Raw genomic sequence first — 23,503 nt, 5'->3', positions numbered from 1 at the left:
TGAAAACGGAGAGAACATTTATTAGATTAAGACTATTTTCTTCCTCTGTATACACATCAGACTTGTGTTCCTAAATAAGGAGAATGTTTCCTTTACAGGATAGGACACCTGCCAGAGCCAGAGCTTTCCTCTGACAGTAAGCTTCCTTTCAAAAAGAAAGTTAAGTCTCTAATTGCAGTGTTTCAAATCAAACTGTGAGAATACAATGGACATAGAATCATTACACATATATCTGTCTCAATCTGTAAAGAACTGAAACAAGTGAGGAACAAATGTCAGTCATGAGAATCTAAAGGTCACCACTACACATTTTTGTGCTCATAACAGTACAAGGGAAAGAATATGCAAGAGAGGTGTTGTTTTCTGATTCCTAGAGTACTTGTACTCTGATTCATAATGAAAATGTCTTGGGGATAAATTGATAATGCATAGGAAAATATACTCAAGTTATAGAAGACCATGAGGACTGGTTTTGTGTTCCCCAGATAGTTTATCATAATTTCAGGTAATGTTGTACTAACTTCAAACTTGGAAGGGCTCAACTATATAGCTACACCTGCTGTTGCTAAAATAACTGAAGTTCAGTGCTTTGCCCTGAAATTGGTAAACTTTATAGCATCTAGATTTTACCTGGGATCCTTGTTAGTGAGTGAAATATGTGTTCTGCTCTGGATCCTTAAAATATGTTGATAATGCATCATTGCACTTGTCTTATGATAAATTTCAACCTCTCATTATTTGTTCAAGATGTGGAAACATTACCAGTTGCTACAGTGGTTTTGGTACTGGAATTCCTGTAGCTTTGCATCTGATGTGGCTCAGCAATCAAGATTATCCTCACTGTTCCCAGCACTTTCTGGTTAGATGTATCTGGGAGCAATTCGTGGAACACAACCATATAAAAACCTTGGAGAAACATTCTGTTTCTGAACCCCATTTTGCATCAAAATCCTAGCTACTTGGCACTGGAAAGAGTTGGATTATTTAGGGCATCCTCAGGAAAATTTTGTTATGCATCTACTGACCTTCATAGTGCAAAATTAGTTATTTAGAGACTTTATGTGTTTTAGGGTTAGACAGTGGGTGAATTGAGATTCTAAATTCTCATCATGTTTAGACCCTGGCAGGGCTGCTGGAACAGTATGATATTAGGTTCCTTTGGCAGATCCAACCTCTATTACTTCTATACCTCAAATTCCCATCTATGGAGGAGGGAGAGTTGTAAAATATAGAGCTACCAAGGATAAATATATTGAATTACAGGATGCACTTATATAAAGCAAGACGGAAGAGACAATATGTGCTTCAGATAGAGGGCATTCTGCACAGTCAGTGCACACAAAAATTTTTTCACCCTTATTAATTTCCTAATTGACAGCATTGAACACTGCAATGTATGAGAGACAAAGAATTTACAAATGAACAGGCAGGAACAGAGAAAATTAGATTTGAACTGGAAGCCTGGAAAGAATATATTGTTATTGTGCGTATTTTAATGTTTGGTTTGATTCACTTTGTGTGAGCATTTATTGCAAGGGAGCCAGTCACAGAAAAGGTCAGAAAATGTCAGTGTCAGATAGTGAAGGTCTGATCTGACAGGCTTTCAGAGAAAAAATAGTGTTCTGTGTTAAAGACATGGGCAGAAAACCCCTTAAAATTTCCATGAAAACATCCTAGATAAGTTTCTGTTCTGCAAACCTAAAGCTGACCTTAATGGAAAGTGTTCCTATGGGATATTAAACTTCATGATATGGATACTGATGAAATCAAGAGTCTTTGTAAAGCTTTTTAAAATATTTACTACACACTGCTTACCAGTTTGTCCTACAACAGCCCAATATGTCTACACAAATTCTGAAATTTATGTTCAGCTGGGTATTTGCATGCACTGGCTGGCTCCTGTAGGGGTTTCATTTGGATAACAAACACAAAGAAATTAGTAAACACTATGAAAACACAGAGGCAAAAGAACAGCCCAACATTTTGCTCATCTACCCACCTAATTGCATGACAGGATGATCCTTCAGCTCCCTGCAGCACTCAGCATTGTGCTGATAACAACCCAACAGTGTATCACACTCCATTTTACATTAAGAAATGTTTTAAATAAAGATTACTCTTGGATATATGTGCAATTGGTATAATGTCTTTTGAGGAATTAATCCCTGGCTAATCACCATGTCTGGAAATTGCACTGACAGAAAATGTGCTGTGTTGCTACTGTGTCTAGAAGAATTCTGTGAAGTTTTCTGGGTCCTCAGCTTATCCTTTTCTGCAGTACAAGCAAGAGCATATGACGAAGCTTGACTTTTAGCCAATTTCAATCACGTGATGATGGTGTCAAAACGAGATGAGGAAACACCTGCACCACAGATCACACTTGGGAAGTGCCAAGGCCCCTTCGAGTACAAACCTTTCCTGCAGTACATCAGCTGTGTGCATTGCCTCCCTTAACTCAGAGCACTGACCCGTTTCCCTGACAGACAGGACTGCTCAGGACATCACCCATCTGCTGCACCTTGCTAGGTGAGAGCAGCAAGAGAGGGGGCTGCAACCCTGCACAGTGTTGCAGCAACACAGGGTGAGGTGCAGGTGTGGGCAGGGTGGAATCTAGGAATACAGAAAGCACTGAAGCTTTCTTTAAGCTTGTGAAGCCTGACAAGTCTTCAGCAACCAGAGAGAACTGATTCTTTATTTCAGCCATGATCCCTTCTTTAGAAAGAATGCTGGAGTTAATCACAGAATTATAGGACAATTTAGGTTGGAAATGACCTCTGAGATTATTGAGTCCAACCACTATCCCAGCACTGCCAAGTGCACCACTAAACCATGTCTCCAAGTGCCATATCCACATGTATTTTAAATACCTATAGGAATGGTGACTCCAACACTTCCCTGGACAGCCTGTTCCAATGCTTGACCATCCTTTCAGTGAAGAAATACCCTGTTCTATACCTTTCTTGGCGCAACTTGAAACCATTCCCTCTCACTCTATTGCTTGCTACTTGAGACATGAGGCTGACCCCCACCTCACTACAGACTCTCTTCAGATACTTATACAGAATAATAATACACTTTATAAAAAAGGATTCTGAGAGTAGTTACTAAAAAAAAACGTGCAAATGTGACTTATAATAGAAAAGATTCTATATTTATCTGTTTTGATTTTATGTTTGTTTGTTTTCCTCAGACAGATACAAATTACTGAGGTCTGAAGAGAGCAGAATATAATCCAGGAGGTTCATGTTAATAAATCCTGAGTTGACAGTCTAGTGGTGGCATACTATGTGGGTCTCTGCTCTCTGCAGTGCCTTGCTGAAATCAGCTAGACTGTGTGTGGGTGTAGAAAGCTAAAATTAGGGGGTTTTGACTGCCACAAAAAGCAAAGCGAGTGAGTGGGTTTGTCCTAGTTGCCTGCAGATAATTCATTATGAGTATTTACTTCCTTGAACCAAACTCTGGAGTAAGTGTAGGATTTTATTAGAATTTTTTCTGACAGTTTATGTCAAGCACCGTTTTATTGTATATTTTGGTCTTCTTACAGTGCTAGATTTTTTTTAATAAGCTGGAAGGAAATTAATGACCTGAGTAATTTTTATTCTCTGACCATGGAAAACATTTATTGCAAGAACATTGCAGTAAAGTAAAAGATTGCTAATATCCTTGGCTTATACATATTAAAAAGATTTGCATATTCTTCATATTTTACAGGAGAGCAAGATTACCTCCATACCACCACAGTACTGCAAAGCTGTTCTGCTTTACAGGCAGGCAAGTTGCCTAGCTGCAGCTGTCTTAAATCATGACTTTACAGTTTCTTAACTCAGGTGGGAGCTGTTTGAAAACTTGCACAAAAAGTGAAATAAGGTAATAAGCCTCACATGCTAGGCTGTACTTTATGTTCAGCATCTCAAATAGTTTGAAGCAAGTAATATGTGATTTTTCTAGTTCCCATGTCAAGTAAAAATACTGTAACTGAATCTTAGAAAATATCTGTCTTCATTAATTTCAGCCAGCATATGCAGATTTGTCAGTTACCTACAGGTATACTCTAATCAGAACCATGTTGAGCTGCTTCCAGGGATCCTTCTTGTTTTCCATTCTTGATCCATGCACAAACGTGGTTTTGGACAGATTTTCTGTGACTGTAATTCAAGGTTTCTCACTGTGTTTATACCTGTAGGTACAACAAATAAATATGAAGAAGTGTAATTTATCTCCTCTTTTTTCCTTCTTTAATTTGACTAGGTATGTTGTGGCATTTCTTAACTGAAATACAGATGTGGAACCTGTCACTCTCCGTAAAGTATGTTAATCTCTCCATATGTGATTTTTAAGTCAGATTGGTTTTATTGAAAAATAGTGGGATCCAAAGTGACTGGGAATTCAGCATGTTTTATTTTCATACAATGACTAAGAGCAATCCTTGTGCAAGGTTGTATCATTTAGATATAATCACGATCTGTGGGCCAACTACTTAAAGAGAATCACCGGAGCTGGCAGCTTTCCTTAAATCTGATAATGGAATTAGCTCTTGTCTGCCTTTGACAGGAGACTGATGACAGGCAAATAAGCAAATTTCATCTGGGAAATATTGATTCTCTTGTGTACTATGAATATAATGGAGGTAAGGCTAAATTCCCTTGTTTTGGTAAGTGGAGTGAACTGTTCTAAATGTAATATTCCCACTTTCCATGGCAAAGAGAAATGTACTTTTAGTAAAACAAGCAACACCTTGCACTAGTGCTGTATCTCATATCTACCCTGTTATGTCAGATGGAATGGGAAGATGTTTGCCTGCAGAGCATGAGCAGGAGCACATCTCCAGCTCACTCCCTGCTCTAATGGAGAGGGAACGAAGGGAGGATGTATTCTTTTCTTTGAAATTGGAAGTAATTCCGCAGAAATTAATGGAGCTTCCCAGCACAAGATGAATGTGAAAGAACCTGGCCTAGTGGTTATAAATTAAGTGTAAGTGAAATTCAGAGAGAGAGTTTTGTGCCATAAGAAGCCAAATAAAATGTATTCTACTTGACTGGCTGAGAACAAAAATGAATCAAATTATTAATGAATACTGCAGACCAAGAAATAAGATCTGCTTCAGTGCCTCTTTCTTTCCTCTTCTGCTGTTTTCACACTGATTGAGGTTATTGAGAAAAGCTAACTCATATGATCTCCTTTTCCATGCAAGTGATCAGGGGAGTCCTTTCATACACAAATTATAATATCTGTAACCTGGAAGGAAAGAACATACTAAATACTTATTTAAAATAAGCTCCAAATTATGAGTCTAATTCTTTAAAAAGAAATGACAACATCCTAATCAAAAACGTGTGTCTTTTTGTTCTAGAAAATTTCTAGGGTAATTTCAGGTGATGCTGAAAGCCTGAACGTTGCTGTGGTGTATGTCAGACATTGTACTCCACTCATAACCAGCACTCAGCCTGATGGGAATAGGGAAACACAAAAGACTGTGAATCACTGCTTCTAAAAATAGCCCTGGCTACCCCTTTCCTCCTCAAAAAAAAAAAAAAAAAACCTTGAAAAAGGTGAGACTGAGAACAAGGTGAAGTAGCTGAATGGAGAAAAGCAGCTTTTGCAAAAACACATCACTTTTCTAGAAAGTGGCTCTTTTCTGCCTGCATTGCTTGCAGTAAAATAAGTAGCCTGTGCTGATTTCATTGCTGGAGTGGTAAGAGAAGATAAGATGGTAAGAGAAGTCATATAAACCTAGAAAAATGCAGAAAAATACAGAAAATCAAAACTTTTGTTTAGCTGGAATTGATTTATATAGAAAATTTTCTCTGCAGTGAACTGCTGTTCTCCTCAGATAATCCTGAGGAACAACTCTTGCTCCAGATGGGCATCTGTAACTGAAGTTAATTTTTTTCTCATACACATTGGAGGTTGATTACTGTGGGTTATACTCCTCCTGAGTGAGTGTTCAAGCTCAGGACACACTGAAGTTTTAAGTTCCCTATAAACAGATGAGCATATACAATTATGTTTAAGAGCTTGCACTGTGTGACTATCTTAAAATGCATCTTATAAAATTTGCCAGTTAAAAAAATTAATTTTCTGTTTTATTTCAAGGCTACAGTTGATCAGTGTTTGACGTGGATTGATTTTCCTCTCCCTAATACATGAGGATGTGTTTGTTCACATACCAATCAGCTTGTGCAATACTTCCTCTTCATTCCATGTGTGGCCTAATTGCTCACTGGCCACTGACTGAAGAGAGGAGGAAGATTGTGCAAGCAGGGTAACAGAACCTGGTTCCCTTCCCAAAGTCAGCTGGAAGGGACTTGGCTTTAGAGGTTAAATATATCCACTTCACATGGAGGGAGTTATTATTACTTCTCCGCAGTTCCTTTTGCTGATTTACACTTGGAAATTACAAAAGAGTAGGAATGTATCTTTTTATGGAACCTAATTTTGTATCTATTTCAGGAATTTGAAAATACCCTCAAGCACGCATGTTAAAAAACCCTAATTCTCCTAATGCTCTAGTTGTGTAACCAGTGTGTCATCTTTTGCTATGTGCAACATCTTTGTAAAAATGTTTTGAACTAGTGGCTGACAAGTCTCTTTATAAGCAATGCTCAATCTTCTAAGTAGGTAGAATAATTTTTTTGTTTGTCCTAAATTTGCAGAAAGGGTAACCAAATTAAACACACATGATTGAGAAATGATATTGTTGTTCTTCTCAGAGTTTCCATGGATAATTAGATGAGAGTTATCTGATCCCTTTCACGGCTGGAAAATGCTAAAAATGCTAGTGTTACATTTTTGTTACAGGGTTAATCGGAATAACTGGTTAAACTGAGTGAAAAACAGGTTTATGACTTCAGTGATCTTCTAAACTATCCACAGACCCACCCACCCCATTGCCTGGGGCAATACTGGGGACCCTGAACCTGAAGGAGTTTATGGATTGTTTTGGAGGGCTGTTGGCTCCTCACAAATTCTACAGCTTCAAAACAGGCAACACTCTAAACTTTGAACCTGAGGAACCCAGGAAGTCTAAAACAGAACCTTTTCAGTGCCCAATAGCCAAGTTTGGGACAACATGCAAGCAACATCCCAGATTAACTTCCTAGACAAGAAAGGTATTAGTACATTTGGCACTGTGCCTTAAAATCATAGAGGGATTTTCTCAATTACTGGAATTGCCACTGGAACATTAATTGCACATTCCACTTTCATATAATAACTGGTGTTTTTGCTGTTCATTACCTTGGCCATCAAAGTTTATGTGCCATTTTGAAATCTCCTCTCTTGTACCCACTGTGTTACACACACTTCAGTAGTGCTGGGGCTCAGGTTAAACATTGCACTCTTACTACCTTTCAACAGCTTCATTTAACAACAAAAGTCTGCAAAAAACATTGCACCTACTTGAACCAGTGCTTTTCTCCATCTGTAGTCATCCATGCCACAATGCCATGTGAATTTTTTCACAGGAATCCACCCGCCAATGAAAGTGTCCAGAGCTTTTTGCCACACTTTCCACATTTGGGCATACACCTTAACTACTTTTAAATTAAAAGTTTACCTGTGTCCTCTTTGGAGCTGAGATAAACTCAATCCTTGTCAAACTCAAGCATGTAGCAACTTAAAAAAAAAAAAAAAAAAAGGTCTCTCCTTTCAGTAAAACATAACAATTACCTGAAAAGTAGGGTATTCATTTTTAGTACTATTGTTTTGACATTTAAAGAGCTCACACACAACATGGAACATCTTTGTTTTGGAACAAAAAAATCCAGAAATAAATTATTGAATAACCAAATTATTTGTATTTGGGGAATTTTCTCCAATCTATTTTTTAGGAAAAAGGAGCAAGCCTTTACTTAAAAAGGGGATTGTACAGGACTGAGAACTTTGTCAGTTGGTAGCATTTTTTTATAGCAACAAAAATGAAGAATGAACTTATGTGTGGGCTGCTTTTTTCATCCTTCATAAACTTCTCATCTGCTCTGCCTTTTCTATTCATAAAATAAAAATAACTTTGCTTTTCTTTTCAGCTGTTTACAATGATGCTTTCTTCATGATAAGGTTTTGCTGAACAATTTTTTGGGAGATTTCCTACCTCTGAATGGTGCAGAAAAGGTGGAGGTTTTTTTTATATCAAAAGATAGGCAAGAGAAAACACAGTACAGTATTGTATGATTATTTTCTGAAAGGAAAAAGAAGGTTACAATATTTGGAACTTATTTAACTTCCTTTTGACACTGAAGGGCATCAGTAAGGTCCTTCACATTACAGAAAATATTTCTCAAGACAAATTTTCTTTCCTGCATTGCATATGAAAATTACTATTGCAATGAGAATTCAATTTCCTTTTAATAATAATGTAATAAATACTATAAGCCTGAGAAATTGGTCTTTTACTTCCTTAATATTGTGAAGTACAAAAAAACCAGACTTGTAGATTTAGGGCTAACCTAGGGAATTTTACCACTTGCTTACTTCTCAGTGTACACAGTAACTCCAATTATTTTCTTGATTTTTGCTAAAAACAAATATACATGTGGGTGAATGTAGAAGCACATTTTAATGCAATGACAACCCAGTAGCAAATAAGGTAAGTGTTCTAAAAGTTGCATAAGGATACATGGAGTTTGGATTAGCAACATGATTCTAATACATATTTATGAGGTATAATTTTTCAGTCAGCCTACAAGGCAACCTGCATCATTCTTTTGTAATTGAATTCAAATTACATCGTTTCCTACTGTCTTAATAAATTACAATATTTCAAAGGACTCTAACCATCCAAACCCTGTATTTGAGATTTAAAAAAAAAAAATCTGGCCTATATCATATTTAATAAAATAAGAAAAGAAATGGTCCTGCAATTTTTAACTGATGATTTATCCATTATCTCCTAATAATTTTCCTTTGGGGTATTTTTTTTCTTACGGATTATAATAAGGACAGACTACAAAAGGATATTTGACAATCAACTAAAGTAGATGGTCCAAACTTTTAGGTCACTTATCTGTTATTAGAATTAATAGTTAATTTTTAGGTTGATTTATTGCTCATAACACCACCTTTCTAGTTAAAGACTGAAATTTCTGTTCTAGCAAGAGTAATTAAAATTAGTTACCTAGGTTACAATGGTTCATTAATATGTGGCATTAAAACGATATTTTGTGTTGAGTCATTAAAAACTGGGGCTTGCTGCAAATAACTGCCATAGATTGCTCTAAGTGTGTTTTTTATGCTTTATTCACCTTTTAGTTTATTAAAGAGTGTGTTGAGGCTGTGAAGAGTGACCTGTGACAATGAGCTCAATGTTCTTTCACAGGATCTCTGCGACATTAGATTGAAATCGAACCAAATAGATGTTGCAAATAAAACATGCTTTTAGAAATGATTCTGCAGTATGAGAATAGGTGGCAAATGCCATCTGAAAGCAAACAATGCAGATGCTGGAATCAGATGAAGATGTTGTGAAAGAAAATCCTCATTCTATTGCTAGGACTGGCTCTACAATGAACTTCAGTCATTGTATAGCCACTGCCAGCTATTACACATAAAAGTTATTTTGGCCAATTTAGTTTCCTTTCATCCTAACTTGGTGTTTCAGAAGGGTCTAGAATTCTCTGGCCATTTATTAGAAAAGTAAAAAATTCAGTTGTAAATATCTTAAACTCTGAAGATACAATTAAATTCCTAATGTTTCAATAAGTTGTCTGGGCTTTGCAGTGTGCGGAAAGAGAGAGAGAGGAAAAGCTCCAAAACATTTCTGGAAGACTACTTATTCATTCTAAGTTAGATATTTAAAATATTTCAAGATTCTAAATGGAGAAATATGAAAATTTCCCTGTTCATGGAAGAGGCAAATAACATATATACGATTTGCATTTATGCAAGCTGAATGAAAATAATCTTTAAATTCAATACTTCTCTCTCTCTGTCTCTCCTGTTGACCTACATGGTGTAAGGTAATGGAGACAGACTGCTGGTTTCACATTGATTATTCACTACTAAATAATTTCTAGCTTTAGCCTTAGCATCCTGGAGAAATTAGGTACTTCTCTCTCCTTCTATTCTATTTTCAGCTCTCCAGTAAAAAGAGGGCTTTATTTGCTATATTTTTGCTGGTTGTGTACTTATCATGCAATATTTCAATCTAAGAACACAGTCTCTTTCCAGAGACTGAAAGCTGGATATCATGTTTATCTTTGTGGGTAAATGCTCTTTTTATCTCTGCTGGAAAATACAGCAGTATGTTAACAAGATACAATGCTATTTCAGAATCCACCATCATTTTGTTCCACAATACCTTTTTTTTTTCCTTTTCTCTTTTTAAAATATGTGGTCTCTATGAAAGGTTTTGTTCTTTCTCACTGGGAAGCATTTTGTAATAAAGATTATTAAATTTGCTCCCACCCTCTTTCTATTTTTAAAGGTTATTCCCTTCTGTTCAGACCCTATGACATTTTATTATTTTACAAACCGAGACAACAGCAAATATTGACCCTTGCTAAAGAGTGAATTTCTGTTTGTCTTCTATAATCTGCTGAATAGGCTGATTGATCTTTGTGTTACTGGAACTCTGACACTGCACAGCAGCCAAGAAATTCTCAACAGTGGTTTCTGGTTTCCTGTCAGGAAAGCTAAAGCCATATGTCTAGGAAATGTCCCCAAATGCAATGTTTTCAGAAAATAATTCAACACTTAGCATATAATTTAGGAAATGACAGCTAAACAGCATCTAATAAAGCATTTAGAAATGTAACTTAATGCTGTGTCCATCTCCATGTGTGTTACAGCAATGCCATGATACTCATTTTGCAGGCCAGAATCTGGTGCCCTGCAAAAGGACCCAGCGAAGGCTAAATTACCCATTGAAGGATTAACTAATTGCCTTATAATTAGCATCTGAGGAACAGATTTAAATCTTCGTCAAATCATGAAAACGTGACAGTTGTAATTCAAACTTCGATTTTCCAGTTCCACAGCACTTCAGGTTTGCTTATTGGGAACACAAGTCCAGATTTAATTATTTTTTAACAGAGAAAATCACAGTTGAATTCTGCCTGAGATTTATTTTAATAAAATAAAAAGAAAAAATTTGGTTAATTTTTTACTTTTTGGTGGGATGGTGGTGAAATCATTAAAGGGAAACCCTTAAGCAATTCTTAGGTCTGAAAAACTTTATGAATAAGAATTAAAGGATAACTTTTAGAAGTAGTAGCATCTCTGAGTTCACTGCCACTCGTAAGACTGCATTCCTGGCAGGAAAAAGTTGATTGGGCAGTAGTATTTAAAAAGAAAAAGATAATAGTCTGAGATCAATATGTTTGTTTCTTCTGCTCTCACATGTGCCTTTTAATGACTGGAAGATAATCTTGTCAGAGAACAAAAAACTGCATCTGAGAGATTGAGATGTTTGTAGACATTTCAACCATTATCTGAGACCTAAAATCTCTCCACTATAAAGGCAATGGACTGAATGATCACTCACTATCACCTGCAGCAACAAAAATTGTTTCCAGGCAAAAGAAAATTCAAAAAGCAAGAGAGCATGCAGGAAAAAACCTCATCCCTTTCTATTTGCCACCACTAAAATGTCTGAAGCCATCTGTCATTCTTTTGCCTAGACAGGCCATCTGCAGCAGAATAGATGAGACTTAAATCACCAGCAAGGCTGCCGTGCTCACTTTGTACCCTTGTAAGGAAATCTGAACGCATTACTAGTGAAATTTGAGGGTTGATAATTCCAAAAATGATAAAATCCCCTCCCTTATCGTCAGTTTATTTCAGTGACAATCTTTTCATTTCCCCATTAGTGTAATGCAGTCCTGTTTTTACAGAGAGATAGCAGTATATAGAAGTTTTCATAGCAATAGATATCTTAATAAAGGTTTGGAAACATGGTCAAGACTAATAAACAAGCAGGATGGGTTCAGAAAGAGTAAAGGGGAGGAAAGTCTTCTCTTGTCTATGGCTGTAATGCTGGTAGAGCAGCCACCTTACAGCACACTGTTCTAACTGGAAATCCTAAGCACAAACAAATACATACTATCAAAAGAGTCAGAAAATTCTCCTGAATTAAAAACTAAGCATTGAAAAATGATTAATTTTAAATTTAATTTTTAATTTTAATAATGTAACTATTTAATGTCACTGTATCATTGACATTTCTGTACCAGGTACAGGAAGTTCCTCTGTTATTTTATGGAAGTTTGGAAAACCAACCACAGTTTTGTCTGAAAAGTCATTGTTCTTCCCCAGACTCAGGCAAAAGATGATTGTATCTGCAGCAGAATTGATACCTAGATGCTGTAAATACCTGCATCCTATTACTGTGCATGGCTCTCACAACTGCAAATATAGGAAAGAATTTCCAGAGTGTCAAGAAACTATTAATTGAAGAGGCAGGTCTAAACATCAAGGGGTTTTTTCATAATAGACAAAAGAAGAGAATTGAAAGTGGAGAGGGACAAACCCTTTTGTGACAGGGATTTGGAGATTTTCTTCTGCTGCTCCCCATTATTTCGAGAAAACAGACACCACTTCTTTTTCTCTGTATCACTCTGCCATGCAGACTTGGGTATACCCATAGACTTGGAAGAAGGAGCAGTTGTTTGACACAAAGGTAACCCAAGAGTAAGTGGGTAATCATGAATTTGAGCTTTGGCACCTAAAACGACAAAATGCGCTGACATTGCTTGGAAGTTTTTCAGCTGTAAAACCATGAGGATTGCAAGCCTGAACTTTTGCCACAGCTTCCCTTTCTAAGATGCTCTTTCACAAACAACCTCATCTTTTGAAGTGATTGTTTATGCATTGTTTTGTAGTGTCTGCTGAACATAATTGTTCCATCTGAACTGTAGTCTTTAACCTCTATCTATATTCAGTAAAGCTGTAATAATTATGACCTTGGGTAATACAGACTATTAGTTGCAGATCCTTTCAAATAAAAATATTAAAAATGAGCATAGGACTGATCTAATCACAGAAGTCACAGCATGGCTGATGGATTCCAAGAGCATAAATAACACTTGGTAAAAATTCTGTGAGTTATTTAGTCCTTCAAAATGTAGGACTTCACCCCTAATTTTCTGCTCCTGGGAGCAGGTTGTCTGATAACTTCCACTGAAATTTGGGCTCTCCATATTCCAGATCTGTGTGGCAGACTCATGACATAGCTCCTCTGTGTGGAAAGATCTCTATTATGCCCAAGCCAGTAAATATTTCACAGATTTTGGTTCAGAGTTAAAACATCATGAAACTCTATTCCATTAACTGAGTGTTTATTTGCTTGATTATCTTGCTGTGATTGTTTAGGCTACAAAATGTTGAAATGCCCTAAATGGCCTAGCTCACTGCACTGTCCCAGACACAGAAGTTATTTCAAGAGGTGGGTGGATACATTTGCTTCTCCGTGACTCAGCTTCTGCTATCAACAGGCTGGGAGTTACTAGAACCAGAAATTCAGACCAAACTGTTAAATCCAACAGTAATTATTAAATTTATCTCCTCTGGATCTGATTAATTTTTCTCAAAATTTAATTTTTCAGTGCACGAAAATATACTTATTTTTCTGTGCTTTAAACTTGCAGTCAGATCATTTGTTTGGAGGATTCTTGGTTTCTGCATTTGGAGGGAAAAAAAGAAGGAATAATCACACACTAACTGCCTTCTTCTAGCTGTTAGTTTCCAAATGAAGCATCCTGACCCATTTATTTCCTTCATACAAAAGCCACCCACAGATCTGCCTATCATTATTTCACTTGTACTTTTTTAAACTATATTTTTGAAGGTGCAATTATCAGAACTGCAACCATGAATTTATCTATTAAAAAAGGGAAGTCTTTTAATAAAACACTTAAAAAGAATATTTCTGACTTAATTCCTGATCTATCAAGGAAACCTCTGTGCACACAATTAACATAAATTCACTGCAGGACTGCAAGAGGAATGTAAATATATTTTCTGGATATTTTAATCTCCCCCTTCCCCTTTCTGCAAAGAGAACAACCCTGGAAATTTGATAGTTCAGTGTTGACTCTTAAAATATTTGGATCATTTAAACTCTTTCTAGACTTAGCTGAACATAAGGATCTCTAAAATCATCAGCTAAGAATTTTAAACTAGGCCAAACCAAATGCAGGAATAACTAAAATGATCATATGATTTTCAGGAAGTTAAAGCAAGAAAGTATTTTCTGTTGAACCACAAACAATATAAATTAATATTATTATTTTTCGTTACAAAACTAAATACTTTCAAATGGGGTTTTTTTTCACCTATTTTTACAACTGTCCATATTTACTAAAAAGATGACATAGGAAAAAGTAAGATGAAACAAAGAAAAGAGAAAGGACTAGACATTTAAGTCTTTGACAGGCCATGTAAATGTCAGGTAATTACGTGTCAGTATTGGTTGGTTACTTTTGCACAGTTTCACCACTATAAAATTTTTCCTGTGAATTTTTCTTTGCTGTTCATAGAAGTTGAATTGCATTTTTTTTTTCTTTGTTACCTTTATTTTTGCTTTATTTCAGTGACAAACTTTGGAAACTTTTGTTTAGGCAATTAGCTGGCAACTCTGGGGAGGGTACCGAATGATATAAAATAGCTGTAGAAATCCTCATGACCGAGAAAGAAAATGCTAAAAGTTAATAAAATAACCCATTTATCCCAGTATAATTAAAAAAGAACAGAAAGATGTTAGTCTTTCAGTGTAGTACAAGTAACTTGATAAGTAATCTTGCCCTCCTAGGCTGTCAAGTCCTATTCTCTACCAACACTAAAACTCAGATTTCTCTTCTAACACATGTTAGAAAATAGATGCTAAGCTAGAACTTACATATGTAGACAGTATTATGAATGAAAAAACCTCTACCTATCACAAAACTTATTTTCCAGATTGCCTGTATCTGACTTTATGTGCCTTTGATTCCATGTCACTAATTTCAAATTTAAATATAATTTCATACTCATTCATTGACCTGTTTAATTCTCTGCAAAAGCATTCTGAAATGCAGAACTTATTTCCCTTGCATTTTTTTCATTGTCTCTTCATTTCAGTTTGCATTCAATATTTACATATTTATTTATATTTACATATAATTTTGTATTCTGTCAAAAGATCTTGGGGTAAAAAAATAGACACTTGTTCAGAAAATGCCCAGATCCAGAATGATATTGACGTTTTAGTGGATTTATTTAATTTTTGCTTGTTTGTTTTTGTTTTTGGTTTTTGTTTGTTTTAATATTTATTCCTAAGTAAATTTAAATATTTAAGACCTTAGTGGTTTTGTTATATTGAGAACACAAAAAATAATTTCAAAATCACAGTTCATAAGACTTCAATATTTATTACTGGTTTTGCCACAGGCACTTGAAAAAATTAATCTTAACAAGTTTTCACTTGTGAAAAACTCTCTGAGCAACAATACACAATTAGAGCCCCTAATTAGATTTTGGCAGACTGATTCCCACAGCAGTTTTCTGTTGTCCTTATTAAGTATATGGAGCTCCATGAACTTCATTTTTGTCACTGTGTTTCAGATCAAGCCAAATTACCAGCACTGAGAAGTAAATTAAAATAGTCACATTTTTGCAAGATGTAGACACACAAGCATGTGTCTACATCCCTACAAGGGAATCAGCAGGTGCTAAATGTAAAACAGATGTAAATTCCTGATGTAGGGATTCTTTTCATTTTTTCATTTATACAGACCATAGGACTTGGGTTTTCTTCTGTGACTGGGACCTTTTAGGTACCAATTTAGGTACCAATACCAGCAATAAATAATGTGACTAGATGACTATCTTAAGGCTGCCTTAGAGTTTTGTAAGATACTTTGGGATGGGAAGTGAACTGGCAGGAAAAACCAACCTGTTGGGCTTTGGGGTACTCAAATAGTACTACAAACAATCTCAGTTTGCTGTAGGTTATGCCAAAGGCTATTTTTGCCTTTTTCAGCCTTAATTTTTGCAACTTCATGCCCATGACTGAGAAAACAGAGAATATTCAAGGCCTATTTATCTTTCAAAATATAGGGAAATTCAGTTAGGACCAAATGGTCTTTCTCTTTTTCTCTTGAGAACCAAGAGATGTGAAGAATTTGGGGGAGTTTTGCTTTCTCTTTTTTATTTTTTTCCTACATACAGAATTTTTTCCTAGGTTTGGGAAAAGCTCATCTTAGGAAAATACACTTTACGTAGAATTTTTTTTAAAACTGATCAAATTAATGGTTACTTAAAGGATAGTCAAATAAATGGAAATTTTGTTGCCAGAAATATAAGCAACAACAATTATAGTAGCATCACTATCTCTACACAAGTGTCACTACATGACTCTCTGCATAAATGAGGTTGTATGTGTGAAAATACACTTATTAATTTTTAGCCCTCCTTTATTTTTTTCATAGCATAAGCAGAAAAGTAGGAAGACGACTCTTAGAAAACTTTAGATTATTATTTAGGTTTGCAAGACACTGAAGAGTTTTTCTGAGAACAGAAGCATTGCTTCAGCTCTTAAGAAAGTTCAAACTATTTAAACACTATCTCACAAACTAAACAAAGCTGTTATTAAGAACTGAACAAAACAGTGGAATTCCAACAACTGTAACCTTTGCTAAAGTTATCTGTGACTTATGCAATTTAAATGAGGCTGGGACAGAAAGCTTAATCAAAAAACATCTGTCTTCTAAGACATAAGATTCCTCTTTCTCTGAAGTCTGTTTAACAAACTCTGATTGCTTTTTCCTAATTGCGGTAGAATGAGTGAGACCAGATTGTTTCTATTTATATATGCAAAGGAATTGCATCAAGGATAAGATTTTTAGCCACAAAAACAAAGCAGAGCAAAAGTCCTCAAGCCTTCCAGAAAATCTTCTATCAATTTATTTCCCCACTGAAGTGATTACCACCAAAACAGCATGATTTAGTTTTGTGCTCTGTTTTTTAAGACCTGAATGACATTTCTAAAAGTGAGGTTAGGGAAGGAGTGCAAGAGTCCTGCAGTCCTCTCTTAGTGTTTCTCAGTCACTTTCCTTCCAAAAATATTCTAAGGAACAGCTATTAATACAAATACAGCAAATAGAGGTTTCAGACTAGTTCTGATATGAATAGTTCAGGCCGTAAAAATTCTTATTTCCCTAATAAAAGTATTTGATATTAGTTAATGATGATTATGTCTTCTGCTGCATTTATTTTTCACCTGTACAAGTTACAGTGAAATAAATCCCATGGTTCCCCAAAATACTTTTCTGTCAATCCTTTTTCATACTGCACTCACACAGTGATAAAAATAATTTTTACTTGTACCTTGTCTTCGCGACGTATATTTCAATCAACTGCACATGCACTGTTTTAAAGGAATATTAACACGATCTAATGCAGAATATTGTATTTTCCACTTAAGATGCTCACAATAGTATGGCATAGCGAATTGTTATATTCATGATGCAGAAAAAATTACAAATTTCCTAATCTCAAGATGATAATTATAGAGCCACAGAATCATAGGTAATCCTGAGGTCAAAGGGACTCACAAGGATCACTGAAATCCAATTTCTGGTCCTGCATATGACAGCCCCAAGAATCAGACCATGTGCATGAGAGTGCAGTAAGTTTAAGGCTTGAAGCTGTAGTGCAAAAGAAAATAACAAACTTTCTCAAAACACTTCCAATCTGACATTTAATAGTGGGATTATAATGGATGTAATGAGGTTAGGTCACATGGCCCAAAACTTAAGTGAGGTGTTATATTTTTCATTATTTATTGGTGAGTGTTTTATGTGTTTGTGCTGCTACATGCTGAAGAACACTAACTTTCCCAGGGTCTAGATCACCCTGACAAAACTTGATTTAATCTTTAATAATAATTAATCTTTATCTTAATCTTTAAAAATCTTACACAGACTGTGCATTTTCTTGGAATTGTCAGGCTTCTTCTCATGCTTCTTATCCTGAGCTTTTTAACTCCAGGCATTTTAACTCCTCATTGACCTTACAAGAAGGGTTACTTATAAGTTATTGTGCAGGATCTTGGAATGTGCCACCCTGTATAACAAAGTGTGACTAATAAAAATCATGCTGTTAAATCCAAATAAATGAGAAACAAAGGTATTTAAGAAAAATACCAACAAAGTAATTGCTACACGTAGAATTAATAACAAAACCATGTTATGCTCATTTATTAATTTTTATTACTACAATCAAGGAAAACAGAAAAGACAAGGAAGAGAGCTGAAGCAGTAATGGCGAAAGATTTAAGAAGGAAAACCACAGGGAATATTTAATGTAATTCTCTGTAGTGAAGAGAAAGCTGATCACAGAATTTTGCCTGCGGCTCCAAAGGGGTTTCTTGGATCTAAGGGAGGTTTGTGCCTTGACTGCAGCTCACAGGGTTTGTTTGGGGGACAGGTGTGTGAGTAGGAAAGAGCTCTTGTAAAAAAATGTGAAAGAATCATTCTGCTTCTTGGGCTGTCAATTACAGCCTAAATAAGGCAGCTGGGCTGGCTTAGCTAAAAGTGAAGACAAAGTGACAGTCAGCAACCAGAGAGCAAATAGACATGACTTGACAGTTCCAGAATGTAAAGGTAGGGTAAGGAACATAAGGAAGGCAGAATGATGTTGGTATTAATGATTAAACTTGCAGTAAAAAGAAAAAAATGCAAGATATTAAAGACTGATAAGGTACTTTAGTACTTTTTTGTTGATAAAAAGTGTTTACACAGATAAATGACAAAAATTGTGACAAAAACAAGCAGCCTTTCTACCTGAAATATACAGACAACGGAGGCAGCCAAGTGAAATTTGGAAATGTGTGTAGGAATATTGATTGGAGGAGAGAATCTCGAGACACATCATTATGGAAGAGATAAAACAACTAGTTAAACAAGAGTTTAGGACAGATGATTCAAAGACAAGGTACAAGCAATAAGAAATGACATGAACAGGTGGCAGTAGATGACTTGGGGAACAAAATGTGGATTTTTAATTTAGTATTGCAGACTGCAAAACTGGATATTACATAGCAGCACATTCATATGTGTCTTCTTTTGACAGCCAGCTCTAACAAATCATCTAAGCAGTGCACCACTCTCTACCTCCCAGGATAGTCTCTGACACAGCTTCAGTGATGCTGGCATCAGGCTCAGTTCTTTCACTTGATGACAGCAGTTGTGTAAGATACTTTTGTTTCCCTCAAGGCCTTCTGGCATTCCTTCCTGCATGATGTCTTACAGCACCCTATGTCCACAATTATAAAGCCACAATAGTATGAAGTGTCACTCTTTCAAATAGGTTCCAGAAGGGACCCAGATAAAAAAATCACTAAACCTCTCCCTCCTCACCTATTAAAAAAAAAAGAAAAAAAAGTGCTGTTACTTTTCTCCAAAAGATCAGTCCCTTGGTTTTGTTAACAGAACATTGTCATGCACAACTGTGCCCATACATGCAGTATGGGAAATCTGTTAATTTTGCATATGCAGTTTCTATGGCAGCATTTGTTGGACTTCAAGAAATATATGAACTTTTGAAATGACTGACAGATGTGTTTTTTACAGCAGCTTTGGAGACAGTGATGGTTTTGCAGCTGTTGCTCTGATGAGATCTTGTTTGATTTTGTGCTTGCTGATCCATAGAAAATTCACTTTGGGATGCTTAGATTGAAAACAGGAATGAGGAAGGAATCCTCATCTTCTTCCAGAATAACCTATAATTGTTCAAGGACTTACAGAAGAAATTCCATTGCAAGAGGAAACACAGCAGAGCAATACACATAAAATGGATTTCCTCTTTTTACAATAATAAGTGAAGTGCAATATTGTTGATTATTCAAAAAAGGGATCTACATATTATGCAGTGGTCTTTTTACTGAAGAAAGTAATATTTAAAGAAGAGGTTTCAAGTGTTGTGATCAGAGCAGACACCTGCGTGAAGTCATCTACGCAGCTGTGAGTTATGCTGCTGCTCCTGCAGTGTCCTGCTGCTGGAGATTCAATTAAACATGATACATCTATCTTCCAAAATTCCATTTTTTTGTGCTTCCACAAATATTTCTATGAGTTAATATACTACTCTACAGCCTGTCTCATGCTCACCACAGTAGTCTCTTAAACTCTCACAAAAGTGCACCTAACAGTCCAGGTGATCAAACCAAAATTCATGTTGAGCTGGGGACATGTCTTTACTGATGCAGAGACAGTGCTGTGCAGGGCAGCACTTAATGTTCCTCCACACAGAAGTTAGAGTCAGTCTTAAGATTTTTTGTACCATGGATCTCACTCCTGTATCTGACAAGATTCTGTGAGTTGTCATCATATTGATCTTCTAATGTCATTCCCTATGCTTACAGCATAGAAACAGATCTAAAACTACCAAAAAAATCTAATGAAAGTGGAATGTGGGAGAATCATGACCCAATCATGACTCAGTTATTCTAGTTAGCAGAGTAAATCAATAGCTTTAATACATAAAAGTAAAGTAGCAACAATGCCTCATCACATATAAAATAAATTTTACTTTAATGAGACTTTTGTGAGACAGCAATAAGACATAAAAATACAGTACATTTTTGCTCCATAAACCCAAGATAATGTCCTATATTACTGTCAGCTTAAGCTTCAACTTTAAATAATATATGTAAATAACTGCTCATTGTTGTATTTCTATGGTTAGTTTTGCATTCTGCTCAATAAAATAAATGGCATATATCAAGTTACATAGCTGTTACTGGCAATTCAGAAACAATTTTGTGACAAAATACATCACACAATATATCCCTCTATCTGATACTGTAGCTGCTCACTCATCCTCCCCGCAGTGGGATCCAGGGGATTGGAGGAGAATCAGAAGGTGGAAGTCACAACATTCCTGGACTGAAATAGACAGTTTAGTAGGGAAAGCAATTGCTGTGCACACAAGCTAAGAAAAAAAAAATTAAAAAATTAATTGATTCACTGCTTCCCATGGGTAGGCAGGTGTTCAGTCATCTCCAGGACAGCAGGGCTCCATCATGTAAAGGTTACTCAGGAAGACAAACACCATCACTCCAAATATCCCTCACTTCCTTCTTCTTGCCTCAACTTTGTATACTGATCATGATGTCATATGGTCTGGAATATCCCTTTGGTCATTTGGGGCCACCTGTCGTGACTGTCTCCTCCCTACCTCCCATGTACCCCCAGTCCCCTCACCATGGTGGCAGTACAAAAGGTAGAAAAGGCCTTGGCTCTGTGCAAGCCCTGCTCAGCACTAACAAATATGTATCTGTATTATCAACCTTGTGTTCAGCACAAATCCAAAACATATTCCAAAACATATTCCCTGTGAGCCACTGTGAAGAAAATTATATCCACCCCAGCTAAAACCTGCAGAGGTACCCATTGCAGTACCATACATCAAAATATAACTGACAAGTCTCTGTTTCAGTGCTGAAGGAACAGAATTTCTCTCTCTCCTATGAAAACGCTTACTGGGAAATCCTTCTGTGCTCTGCATCAGTGATAATCAGGGAAGCTCATGATGTGGCTATAGATTGTTATTGGGTGTACTGTGTTCCACTGTGCAGTTAAATGTTCAACATCCAGCAGGATTTTGACTAATAAGCATTTGCTTTTGTTTTTACTATCAGTTATTTGCATCACTACTTCACTGATTATCCAATCATTTTGTATTTCTAGCCCTGACGTTTACATGTCAACTGACTCGAGGTTTTACATTTGTGGTTAAAAAATACTGACATGTTAGCCTGCAGAGTGTTTCGAAGTAGTTTGCCTGTGACTGAAGGAAGTTATAAGATTGCTCTGCCAGTCTAAAGGATAAACTCTACTTGACCATGAGCTGTGCTGGATGAACAAAATAATTTCTCTGTTACTACTGAAACAAGATGAAAAGCATGCATTGAAAGGACAAGAGAGAATGGCCTCAAAGTGAAAGAGAAGAAGTTTAGATTAGATGTTAGAAATATCTAATATTTAATATGAGCGTGGTGAGGCACTGGAAGAGGTTGTGCAGTGAAGCTGTGAATGCTCTATCCCTGGAAGAGTTTAAGGCCAGGCTGGATGGGGCTCTGAGCAACCTGGTCTGGTGAAAGGTGTCCCTGCCCATGGCAGGATGGTCAAAACTAGAAGGTCTTCAAAGTCCCTTCCAACCCAAACCATTCTATGATTCTTTGATGATTACTGAAACAAGATGAAGCTATTAGTAATATTTATTGCATAAAAACCATAGTGCAAGTATAGTGACTGAGACAAAATTTTATTGTGGGGAGTGAGGCAATTCCGTATCTCCATTTTTTTTGCCCTGTGTCTGACTAAACTGCACACACACTAACAACACAGACCTGGATTCTTGTGCAAATGGATCCTGCTGCCACATCAAGTGTGCCCAGGCATGACATGGCCTACTGCCAAGCCCTTGGCACACATCTATCCATGACAGCATTCTCCAGAGGAACAGAGTGATTAACCCTATCACCTAACCCTATCACCCAGCAACTTGTGTTAGCCAAGTTCATTGCCAAAGCAAGAAAGAGCAGAGAATCTATATGGCGCTTCTGTTGCCAACTTTTAAAAAATGCCTTTTTAAAGCAATGGCCTTGGGAGTGAACTGGTAATGGAGCACCTAGATCACAACATTTAAATTCAGCAAATCCTAAAGCACAAGTTTAGCCAAACCTTCAGGCAGTGCTTCCTATTCTGCTCTCTGGAGAACTGTTGGGTGGCAGAAAGACAGAATCACTTAATTGTTAGTGTTGGGAGGGACCATCTTCCAAGCCAGGGTCACCTCGAGCAGGTTACACAGGACTGCATCCAGGTGGGCTTTAAATGACTCTGTGAGGAGGGAGCCTCCATGACATCCTTGGGCACCTGCTCCAGTGCTTGGCCATCCTGAATGTAAAGAGGTTCTTCCTTTCTTCATGTTGTGGTGATGCTTGTGTTTTAGTTTATGGCCTTTACTCCTTGTCCTGTTGCTGGGCACCACTCTCTTGGCAGCCACCCTTGAGATGTTCACATACATTAACGAGTTCCGCTCCCAGACCTCTTCTCTAGGCTAAGCAGGCCCAGCCCCTGCAGCCTCTCATACGAGAGAAGCTGCCAGCCCTGACTCCCGTTCCCAACTGCTCTCCATTAAAACAGCTGGAAGCACCACACCAGGGGCAGCGCCGCATGAAGAAGGGAGGGGAAGGGCGGGCACCAGCTCTCGAAAGTGGGCACGGGCAGGGCAGGAGCCCGGTCCCGCCGTGTTCTGCACAATGCCGGGCTGACTGGACACGGAGGAGGCATCCACGCCCGCCGGCCGGACAGAGCGGGAGCGCCGGGCGGGCGGGACGCGGGGCCCAGCCTCACGGCCCCGCCGCCTCACGGCTCCCTGCCCCCTTCCCGCAACCCGCTGGTACCAACGGTGCGCGCGCACCAGCCAATCGGCGGCCGCGGGCTCGCTTCTCCCTCGCCTCCCATTGGCCCGCGGGGCCGCGGGGGCGGGGCAGGCGCGCGCCCGCGCGCCCGCCCGCCCGCCCGCC

The 23,503-nt window shown here is 37.3% G+C and overlaps 1 long non-coding RNA gene across 1 annotated transcript; it reads right to left on the bottom strand.

Moving 5' to 3' along the window:
• Positions 1–1,815: 1,815 nt before the first annotated feature.
• On the bottom strand, positions 1,816–23,441 carry LOC135278427 (uncharacterized). The gene is made up of 3 exons (XR_010345947.1): positions 22,659–23,441; positions 4,043–4,177; positions 1,816–1,899 (listed from the first exon to the last, which is right to left on the bottom strand). It is a non-coding gene; the product is annotated as an uncharacterized LOC135278427 (long non-coding RNA).
• Positions 23,442–23,503: the final 62 nt, after the last annotated feature.

The sequence above is a fragment of the Passer domesticus genome, chromosome 1 (assembly GCF_036417665.1).
Source record: "Passer domesticus isolate bPasDom1 chromosome 1, bPasDom1.hap1, whole genome shotgun sequence".
Lineage (NCBI taxonomy): Eukaryota > Metazoa > Chordata > Aves > Passeriformes > Passeridae > Passer > Passer domesticus.
Note: the sequence above shows the minus strand (reverse complement) of the source record. Positions and strands in the feature narration are given on the sequence as shown.